We start from the raw sequence: 10,051 nt of genomic DNA on the forward strand, positions 1-10,051 counted from the left end.
TTGTTGTCTGATTATTTTGCTTCCTTCTCAACTGTAGCTTCTGGTAGATTATTTTTAGACAAAAAGTAGGCAAATAAGAACTACCCATGTGGTCACTGCGAATGGTTTTCTCAAATTCTCCTTTAGATTATCCAGTTGTCAAACTAGAAACAGCTCTCAGAGATTTTGAACATAGGGTCTCTGATATTTAAAGATGGGGGTGAATCCAGGAGTTGAACCCAGGCTTTTAAGTTCAACAGAACTTTTTCCACCCTTGGTAGAATTAAAACAATAAAGACCTCTCTAAAAACAGGGGCTCTATGTGGAAAACCCATGTGCAGAGATGAGGAGCAATTTGGGCTCAGTGACTTCATGTTGCAGACATAGAACTGGGAACCATAATTAGACGCTGTGTTACCACCCACCCGGCACTGCAGCAGGCAATGGTGAATTTTGCCAGATGAGAAATTTTAAATAGAGGGTTTTAGGGACACCCAAACTGCAGTGTTGCAACACGATATTTTCCTTACTTAGAGAGACTGCTGTGGTGGTTTTGGTAAGATAAAATCGAACTTGGATTTTCACACTCTCAAGTCATGACTAGGAGGATCCAGGCTGTCTAAATAAAGGGAAACAGTCCTATTTAGTGGCCTCTTAGTGTAATTACATAGCTGAATCAGTAATTTCCTTAATGTGGACACCTCATGCGTGACTCACACCTCCATTCCCCAATCAAAACACACTAAGGGAAAGGAGAAAACAAACACAACAAGACCAAACAAAGGGACATTTCAAAATTCGCCTTAAGAATTTAGCATTGAAAATTAGTTGTGGTGGTTCATGCCTGTATTCCCAGCACTTGGGGAGGCTGAGGCAGGTGGATCTTGAGTTCCAGGTCAGCCTGAGTTACCCAGTGAGATCTTATCTCAAAAAATAAAACAAAACAAGACAAAAGAAACAAACAGCCCCAATCCCACTAAAAAAAGAATTTAGACTTGAACTCTGCATGTTTTATTATGAACTTGTACCTAAGTTGGAAATTGCTGAGAAAGTCACCTGATTCATTTGACAAGGTTGACTGAAGGCTGGACTGAAATCCTGGAGAAGTAATGAGTCATGCACTGAGCAGGGAAAGTCCTTACAGAAATATCCAGAGCCTTAAAGTTGGGAAGTAGAGGGATCAGGTTGGGCTGCATTGTTCTAGGCCTTACTCCTGGTGACAAGGTCTCATGCCACATAGCCTTATGATAACCATTGTGTTTCCTGAGGCCCTGCCAGTCATCACCCAGAGCTGGGGAGTGGTGTGCACATGCTTTTAGCAACTGAGGTAAATGGGGAGGTGAAAGATAGGCAAAACAAGTTGCCCACTGGGGGCTGTGGCTCTAAGATAAGGTCGGAGGAGTGGAGGCGAGAGGCAGTGCCCTGTCCAAGGGGCTTGCAGAGGCTGATCCCAGTGTCAGCTCCCCACCACACAGGGAGAAGTGAGCTGGTGGATTTGATTCCTGAAGGAGGCGAAGGGAAGAGCCAGGCTGTTTACTGGGCTAGTCTCATGAAAGAGTCAGCTATCAGCAGAAATTTCAAGTTCTGACTGTTGAAGACATTTGAATGACTCTTTGCTGCATCTCTTTTCCCACAATCCAAGAAGGGCTCCCTTCCAGACCTGGCTTTGCACCCAGCCAGCCTCCAAAAGCTGCCTGGCACTGTTTCTGCCTAATGGCAAGGGGTTGGCTGAATAAATGTCCCCGTAGATAAAGGTCTCTGAACACTCAAGTTTAATATGTACTTGACCTCTTTGTCTTTCAAAAATGAAATTTATTGAGTTTGGATTCCAGCGCCCCCCAGCCCCCACTAACATCTAATTAACCAGACCACACTTTGACTTCAAAAGTGCAAGAGAAAATGAGGTGTGTTATGATGTTCTCTCTGCAGGATCCCCCAGGGAGGGGCTGGCACGCTGAGCCAGGGGTCTTTTGAAGTATCTGAGTTGGTGGTCTGTGGTTCTGCCAGAATGCAAGATAAGCAGGTTGGCCTTCCTTTGTGGTTTCTTTTTTCCCAATAAAGAGCGATTATCTTTCCTTTCATTGTCATTGACTCTTCTTGGCCTGAATTTCCCAGGCTTTGAGTCTGGGATCTTTTGATGCAAAAGACAGGGGAGTAGTCAAATGTATGCTCCACCCCCACCCCAAACATCCTCTAACTACCTTGCCACTAACTCTGCTGGATTCCATCATGAAAACCACCCTTTTGCCACAAGGCCATCGTGTGTGGAAAGTGCTATGAAACTATGCCATCAGAGACAGGATAACGCAGTAAATAAACCCAGGAGAGGTGGGCTATTAATCTTTTTGGAGCAGTTGGATTTTATGTAATTCCCTGGCTTTGGGGAGAAAGCTGCAAAGGTGGAAGGACAGAGGAGAAGATGACCAGATATGGTGTTTATCTAAAACAACAATGACTACAGAAGCCTTCTTTTCTAGTCTCCTGATTTGAGAGGGTGCTGACGTGGGTTACTCTCGAGAGAGGGCAATAGCTACAGGCATGAGGCAGAAGGGGGTTCCAGGACATGCTGGAACTTGAGCTTCAGGAGATCTTGGGGACAGGACTGGCCAGGCTTGGGCAGGTCATGGCTAAGGAACTTGAGCCAACACCGCAGGGTCCACTGTCATAAAGGAGTGACTGGTTGGTTAAATGCAGTGGCCGGAGCATTGAGGGCACCTTACTTTTGATTTAGGTTCTTGTGATTTCTTAGAAGACACCATCTGGCAGGTGAATTAAGGCAGGAGCAGGATTGAGTGCACGAGTATAAGACTACAGTTGTTTTGGAGATTTAAATGTGATCAGAGCCATGTATCACACTGATAATCCAGTGGCCAGCATACAGTATGTGCTCCATAAATGGTAGCTTTCAACATTGTTTCTCAAACTGTGGATGAGGGGGAAGGAGACATTTCAGAGTCTGAGTAAGAGTGATGGAGATGAAGGCAAAGGACAAGGCAGAGGTCAAGGACTCACAGAAAGTAGAAGTGACCCCTAGGTGAACACCAAAGCCTGGGTTTGTGGGAGCCTTAAGACCTGTCTGTCCTAAGAATCAAGTGAAGAGGGACAGGGACATGCAAGCCTGTTTGTTGTTGCTTCCCACAGGCTCCACATTGTCAGAAACTATTGCTAAGTTGTTCATGGTTGTCGCCAGGGCAACATAGACCTGGGCACAGAGTAGAAGCTGGTAGTAGACATTGATGTCCTACCAATATCACTTAAGCTTTCTCATTTTAAGGTCATTTGACCTGCTTTCCAATGGCTCATTCTACCTTTCTTTGCTTGCAGACTTTCTTAGAACTGAAACCTACTTTGTTCCCCGGGTGGATGAGAAGGAAACTGAACAGCTTCAGCTTCTGGCTGTGTGTAAGTACCCTTTCCCTCTCCTCTCAGGGGTAAGCCCAAAGCACAGGCTAGTCAGAGCTTGCCACAGGGGGACTTGGTCGCACACCCTTCCTGCTGCCTTCCCTTCCTTGACTTGATTTTGCTTTCCTCCCCAGGTACTTTCCTCATCTCCCAAACAAATTGCTAATATTGAAATTCCTCTCTGTGACTCTGCTTCTGGAGGATCCAAGCCAAGCCATGCTCAACTGATTGTCATATAAATTCATGAGGCAGGCCTACCCAGTGTCTCTGCTTTGGCCATCTCCCTTGTTACATCATTCCAGAAGTCTCCAGTGCACCTGGTTGGTGGCAACTGAGGCATCCTCAGGCTCTGGACCCCCCAGGCACCTCCAGGCAACCCAGGGAGCACCAGACTGTGTTCCCAGCTCTCGTCCCCTTTGCTTTTTTGATACTTTTTTTTTTCTAGCATGATCCAGAGGAAAGAAAAGGTTTTGTGTTGTGCAGCCCCAATCTTCATCCATTCTTCTTGGCAACCATCTTGCAATAAAAGGGAGCCCCCTTCCCTTCTATTTTTCAGAGCCTGCTTTTCTCCATCTCTCATTCTTAATGCCTCTTTGTACAATCAGTCAAGAAATACACCAGACCTTTGTAGCTTTATTAACAAGAAAGGCTGAGAAGATAGGATGACAATGTCTGTCACGCAAAACAAAAAGGGCCACACGCAGAGAGAAGACCCAACTGGACAGATAGAATCTGGGTGTCTGGGGAATCTAAGCTGCTGTTGAGCCCTTCCTCAGAGAAATTTATTAAACAATCTTCAAGTCTTGTATAATTAGATGACAACATTTATTTGCAAATAGGATGGGCGATGGTGACAGCACTATAATTTATGTCTTCAATAAGTGGCTTATGCCCAGCATCAGAATGGATCCATTGGCATTCAATCTCGCCCCTGGTTTTCACATTTTTGCATTTATATTGGGGATGTAAGTGACAAAATAGAGCATGTGACAGTCCAGGTTGTTGTCAGCTTCGTTCTCAGATTGCCAATCCTGCTGAGTTTTGATAAGATAATTACTCTATTTGTGTATGTTTCTTGCTTTTTGTATGGCAAATTGGGTCATATTGGGATGGTCTCTGGAGCATTTCTGTTCATATATTTGTAGAGTTTTGTTACTTATGGCTGGAATTTCCCAGCTAGGCAGAGAACATTCTGGAATCTCTAGACTGACAGAAACCTCCAAGGTCCTCTTACTTATCTCAAATTCAAATAATCAAATTGCCTGCCTACCACTGCTATCTAACTTTACCCTTCTGTTAGTTTATTGTCTAAACTAGGACCTTTTTAAGGGTGATAGGGGCACAATTACTAATGACAGTTGGGTAACAGGTTTAAATTTGTCAAATTGGACATAAGAGCATGCTACCTTCTGTGCTTGTGTGTCCCTAACTTCTTTAACCTTACAAAGTACATATGTTAAAACCTATAAACATTTTTCTTAAAATTAAGAAGACAACTATGTTGATTCTTAGCATTTTTTTCAATATGATATTGGGAATCTTATCCTGGATAATGACAGAAGAATATAAGACAGGAGGCACAAGATTGGAAAGAAAAATGAAAATTGCAGTTTTCATGGACAATTATGATCATCTACATAGAAAACCCAAGAGACTCTACGAACAATAACTAGAAGTAGTAAGCTCATTAAGTTTGTTGGAAGGCTGGGGATGTGGCTTGTCTAGCACGTGTGAGGCCCTGGGTTCAACCCCTGGTGCCACAAAAAAATTTTTGTCAGATATAGGATTAATCCAAAAAAAGCAATTACATTCTGTGCGCCAGCAACAGTATTAAAAATAGCATCTATGGAGCGTGAGCCTTGGAAAGGGCCATTGTTCTGGTGGTTTCTGGTGAGTCTTCACAGGCACTTAGAAAATGCCACCTACAACAGCAGCAAAAATGTAACCTGCTTAGGAATAAATTTAATGGAAGTTTGTGTGACTTCTATGAAAGAATATTATAACACTTAAAGAAAACCCAATGAAGAGAGATATACCATGTTCAAGGATATGCAGACCCAATAATGAAAAGATGTTGGTTCTTCCAAAACTAGTTTTATGAGTTCAATATAACTCCAATAAAAATCCTAACAAGGTATTTGTGGAACTTCATAGGTCTTTTCTGAGTTGGATATAGAATAACCAAGGGCTAAGAGTAGCTAGGGTGCTTTGGAACAGAATAAGATGGGAATTCACTTGATTGGGCACCAAGATTTGTTATAAAGCTCACTCATTAAGAAGATGTAATATTTTTGTGGGGATAGAAAAATAGAATGGCACAGCATAGAAAAAACATGCACACACTTGGACAAATCTCTTAGTGACAGAGGTGACATAGCAGATACACAGATGGTATGGGAACAATTAATTATTCATCTTGGAAAACAATGAGATCACCAAGTCACACACAAAAATAAATTCCAGGTGAATTAAACACCTAGGAACAAAAAGTTTTAAAACTGTTAGGTGAAGATTTTAGGAGGATATGCCCTCAGTGAAGAATTTTTTTTTAACTTTAGGAACACATAATTGGATTAATTATAATCCTTGGTTGGGGCACAACGTTGTAATTTTTCCCACCTTTCTTGTAATGTTTTATATGTAGTTGTTGTTAGCAATGCAATAAGCACCTATGAACCTGCCACCTAATACAAAAAGTAGGACCTTGAGATAATGACCTACATCTAAGAGTGTGACCTCCTTACATCCTGTCCCTCCTTACATCCTGCCCCTTTGCCTCCACAACACAAGGAAGCTATCCCTGTGAACCAAATGCTCATTATTCTGTTTATTTTCTTTTTATGTTATTTCATTCCAGTTAAGTTTTCCTCCAAGTGTATGTTTCTAATTTAGTTATTTTTAACTTTATAACAAGGGTATTCAGCTGTTTTTAATTCTCTGGGGATTACTTTATCCTCTTTAGATAACATTGGTAAGATTTTCCATGTTATGTGTCTCGCCACAGTTAATTTGTTTGACCATTTGGTAATGAATCTACCTCAGCTCCTTGTTCACTCCCCCAGTGAGGGGCATTTGTTTGCCTCCATGAACCATGCTGCTGTAAACATTTTTCTACAGTCTCATGTTCTACATATGTAAGAGTTTATCTTGGATAAATGGTAGGGAGAGGTTTCTTAACAAGATAAAAGGAACACTGATTATATAAAAGGGTAGCCAATTTGACTTTATTGAAATTCAGAACTTTTGTTCAACAGACACTTAAAGAAATGGAAAGGACAAATTATAAACCGGGGGCAATATATGAAATTCAGTTATATTATACACAAGAGCAACAAACTATTTATGATATGTTTAGCCTAAAGAGGATAAGTAACAACAATATGAACTCAGTCCTATACATCAAAAATAAACTGACAATAAAATTAAAATGAGTAAAAGACATAAATCAACATTTCACAAATAAAGACTATATAGAAAGCCAATAAACACAGAAGCAATGTTTAACATCATCAGTGATCTAGAAAACACAAACTGATCCAGTCAATGAGTAAAAATTAAAAGCTTGAAAATACCCTTTTTTTTGGGAGGGCCCACATTCCTTCTGAGGCACTGCCTTATTGATAATAAAGACTTTGGAAGCATTTGGTCTTTTTCTACTAATGTGGGCATATTAGCACTCAGAAGTTCCATTCTTAGGAAATAATGATTCCACAATACACAAAGTATACATCATAAAAAAGATTGATACTTTTTGTGAATAAGTATTTATTTTCAAGCTCTGTTTTCAAAAGATACCTTTGAAAGTGAAGCATCAGTAATACTACCACCAAAAGATCTGTGTCCAGAATAGGGAAAAACTGCAAAAAAACCATCCAGAAGAAGGCAAACACCATTTGGAGAGGTGGGCAAAGGTATGAAAGCCAGTCTATGGAGGAACACAAATGGCTAACCAATAGTGCTCACCCTCTCAAGTGAGTAGGAAAAAATGCACATGAGAGCTAGAAGATTCTGTTTCGTACTCATTAGGCTAAGAACAACAAAAAGCTACAGGACCAAATATGGTTGAGAATTTGGTACTATAGAAGATAATTAACAGTTATCTTACATTGGTGTTAGGAGTACAAATTAGCAAAACCAATTAGGAGAAAAAATGTGAATTTCTGGAAAAATCTGAATTTCTGGAAAGGATGCATAAATGTAAAACCTAGCAAAACTCTTACATAAATTTACAGATGTGGTGCAAGAAGATTCATTTATAACAACGTCAAATTAAAACAACCTAAATGTCCGCCAGTAGAAGAATGAAGAAATTAGCCGAGTAATAGTAGTCACAATGGAATACTCTCTAGCAGAGATCAGCAAACCTTTTCTGTAAGAGCCCTGGGATAAATATATTAAGCTCTGCAGGCCATACTATCTCTGCTACAGCTGTTTGATTCTACCATTTTAGTAGGAAAACGGTCATAGACAATGCTTAAATGAATGGGCATGAAAGTGTTCCAAGAACTTTATTTACAAAAAGAGCTGGCCAGCTGAATTTGGCCCAGGGGCGTGGGGCCAACATCTGCTTTACAGAAATGAGAATGAATTCACTAGAGTATCATACGCCAACATGGCTCATGTTGATCTCACTGTGTTAGTTACTATTTTCATTACTGTGAGTAAAATACCTGGTGTAAAAAAACTTAAGGGAGTTTGGATTGGGGTTTCAGAGGTTTCCATGGTAGGTTGGCCCCATACGCTTGGGCAGGCATCAGGGTGGCGGGAGGGCGTGATGGAGGAGAACTGTTCATCTTATGGAGGACAGGAAGCAGACAAAGCAGGGAATGGGGACCCAGTTTATCCTTCGAAGGCATACTCCCAGTTACCCATTTCCCTGAGTGAAGCCCCCACCTCCCAAAGGTTTCCACAGCTTCCCAAAATGACACCACCAACTGGGGAAACAGCACCCAGTCTTTGGGGGACATTTCGTACTTAAACAGTAACACCCACCAAATATGAAGTTGAGTGAAAAAAATAAGTTTCAGAAGAAAATGTACGTATGGCACCTTTATAGACTAAATGTCTGTGCCTTTCCAAAATTTATCTGCTGAAATTTGACCCTGCAATGTGATGGTATTAGGAGGTGACAGGTTGGGTGGAGTGTGATTAGGATCAGATGAGGTTGTGAAAGTAGAGCCCTCATGAATAACACTAGTGCCCCTCTAAGAGACTCTACCATGAAGAGCACAAATGGAAGTCAACATCTGCAACCAAGAAGAGTGACTTCACCAGAACTTGACCACCATGCTGGTACCTTGATCTTACAATTCCAACTTCAGAAGTGGCAGAAATAAACTCGTGTTTTTGGTAAGCCATTCAGTCCACTCCGGCTATGGTACTTTTGTTACAACAGCTTGAACTGATGAAGGCAATACTACCGGCATAAAGTTTTTAAAACTTACAAAAATTATCAAATATTGCTTGGGGGAACAGATGTATATAGTAAAATGTGAAGAAATTCATGAGAATGATAAACACCAAATCCAGAATGGAAGTTACATCTTGGATGGAGGCAAGGTTGAGAGATATAACTGGGGTAGAAAGGTGGGAACTCAACTTTTTGTATGTTAAATACTGTATGTGTTTTGTTTATTAAATATTATATGAAAGAGACCACCAAAGAGGGCTATGGTTTCTGCATTATGTGATTTTGTATCATTGTATGATGTGTCCATGTGTCTGCTTAACTTACCTCTCTGTCCACATTCAGGAAACCTAACTCAGAGCATCTATGAGTGATGGACCACCAAGTGGCCCTTCTCGTCTTGTCTCATTTGCTCCCAGAAAACCAGGAGGTAAGAAGCAGAGATAGCAACTTTCTGTGGATGGCTTCTGTTGTGATCTACTGGGACTATATGCACTGCCTTAGCCACATGAGCGTCACCTGGGTTGAATGGTTTGGGAAAGTGAGGCAGATTCAAGAATGACTAGAGGGCTATAGCCTCTCTCAGGCAAAGCAGCAGTGTCGCTGGAGGTTTTCCCTTGCTCTTCTGGCCATTTGCTAGCATCTCCATGGGGTGGACCATGGGATGACTGGCCAGCTAAATCCTTTTGATTTCAGGCAAGTTGGTTGACTTCTCTTGATTCTGTTCCTCATCTGAAAATTGGGAATCAAGTTTCTGCTTCTTGTTGTTCTTTGTGACCGTGAAACGAGACAATGCACATAAAGACGCTGACAGCTTTTCTCCACCCCAGGGTCTAAAGGGGAAAGGTGCAACTTCAATTCCCCTTACAACACTAACGGCAATCCCAGAGACTGTGGCTTCCAGCCTTGCTTTATAGCTGTTGAAATGCTATAATGCCATGGCATTGTATTTAATATTTGCCTTCTTTGGGTTCCTTTGTTGTCTTGGTACTTATAAAAAGCCATTGAAATCGGGGCGGTGGGGCACAAAGCACAAAATTTAATCATGCTTCTTTCAGAGCTCTTTGCATTAGACAGAGTTGGCTTAGCTCTGCTGCTGTAACAGCTCTTCCCATTTTTCTCCATGGCAATTGAGATCCTTTTCTTCTCTTTTGCACCATGAGGCTTTTGTGATGATAGTTCTGTGTGTCTAGAATTAGAACCACTGTGTCAGAGCAATCTTCAGAGGCCACCCAAGGCGTTTCTGAGAGCTGAGCGTTGGTC

The 10,051-nt window shown here is 41.4% G+C and overlaps 1 long non-coding RNA gene across 1 annotated transcript; it reads left to right on the forward strand.

Moving 5' to 3' along the window:
* Positions 1 to 2,185: 2,185 nt before the first annotated feature.
* Positions 2,186 to 3,982, forward strand: LOC141417188 (uncharacterized). Its single transcript, XR_012441775.1, has 3 exons — positions 2,186 to 2,307; positions 3,304 to 3,381; positions 3,516 to 3,982. It is a non-coding gene; the product is annotated as an uncharacterized lncRNA (long non-coding RNA).
* The last annotated feature ends 6,069 nt before the right edge of the window (positions 3,983 to 10,051 follow it).

The sequence above is a fragment of the Castor canadensis genome, chromosome 15 (genome assembly GCF_047511655.1).
Source record: "Castor canadensis chromosome 15, mCasCan1.hap1v2, whole genome shotgun sequence".
Classification (NCBI taxonomy): Eukaryota; Metazoa; Chordata; class Mammalia; order Rodentia; family Castoridae; genus Castor; species Castor canadensis.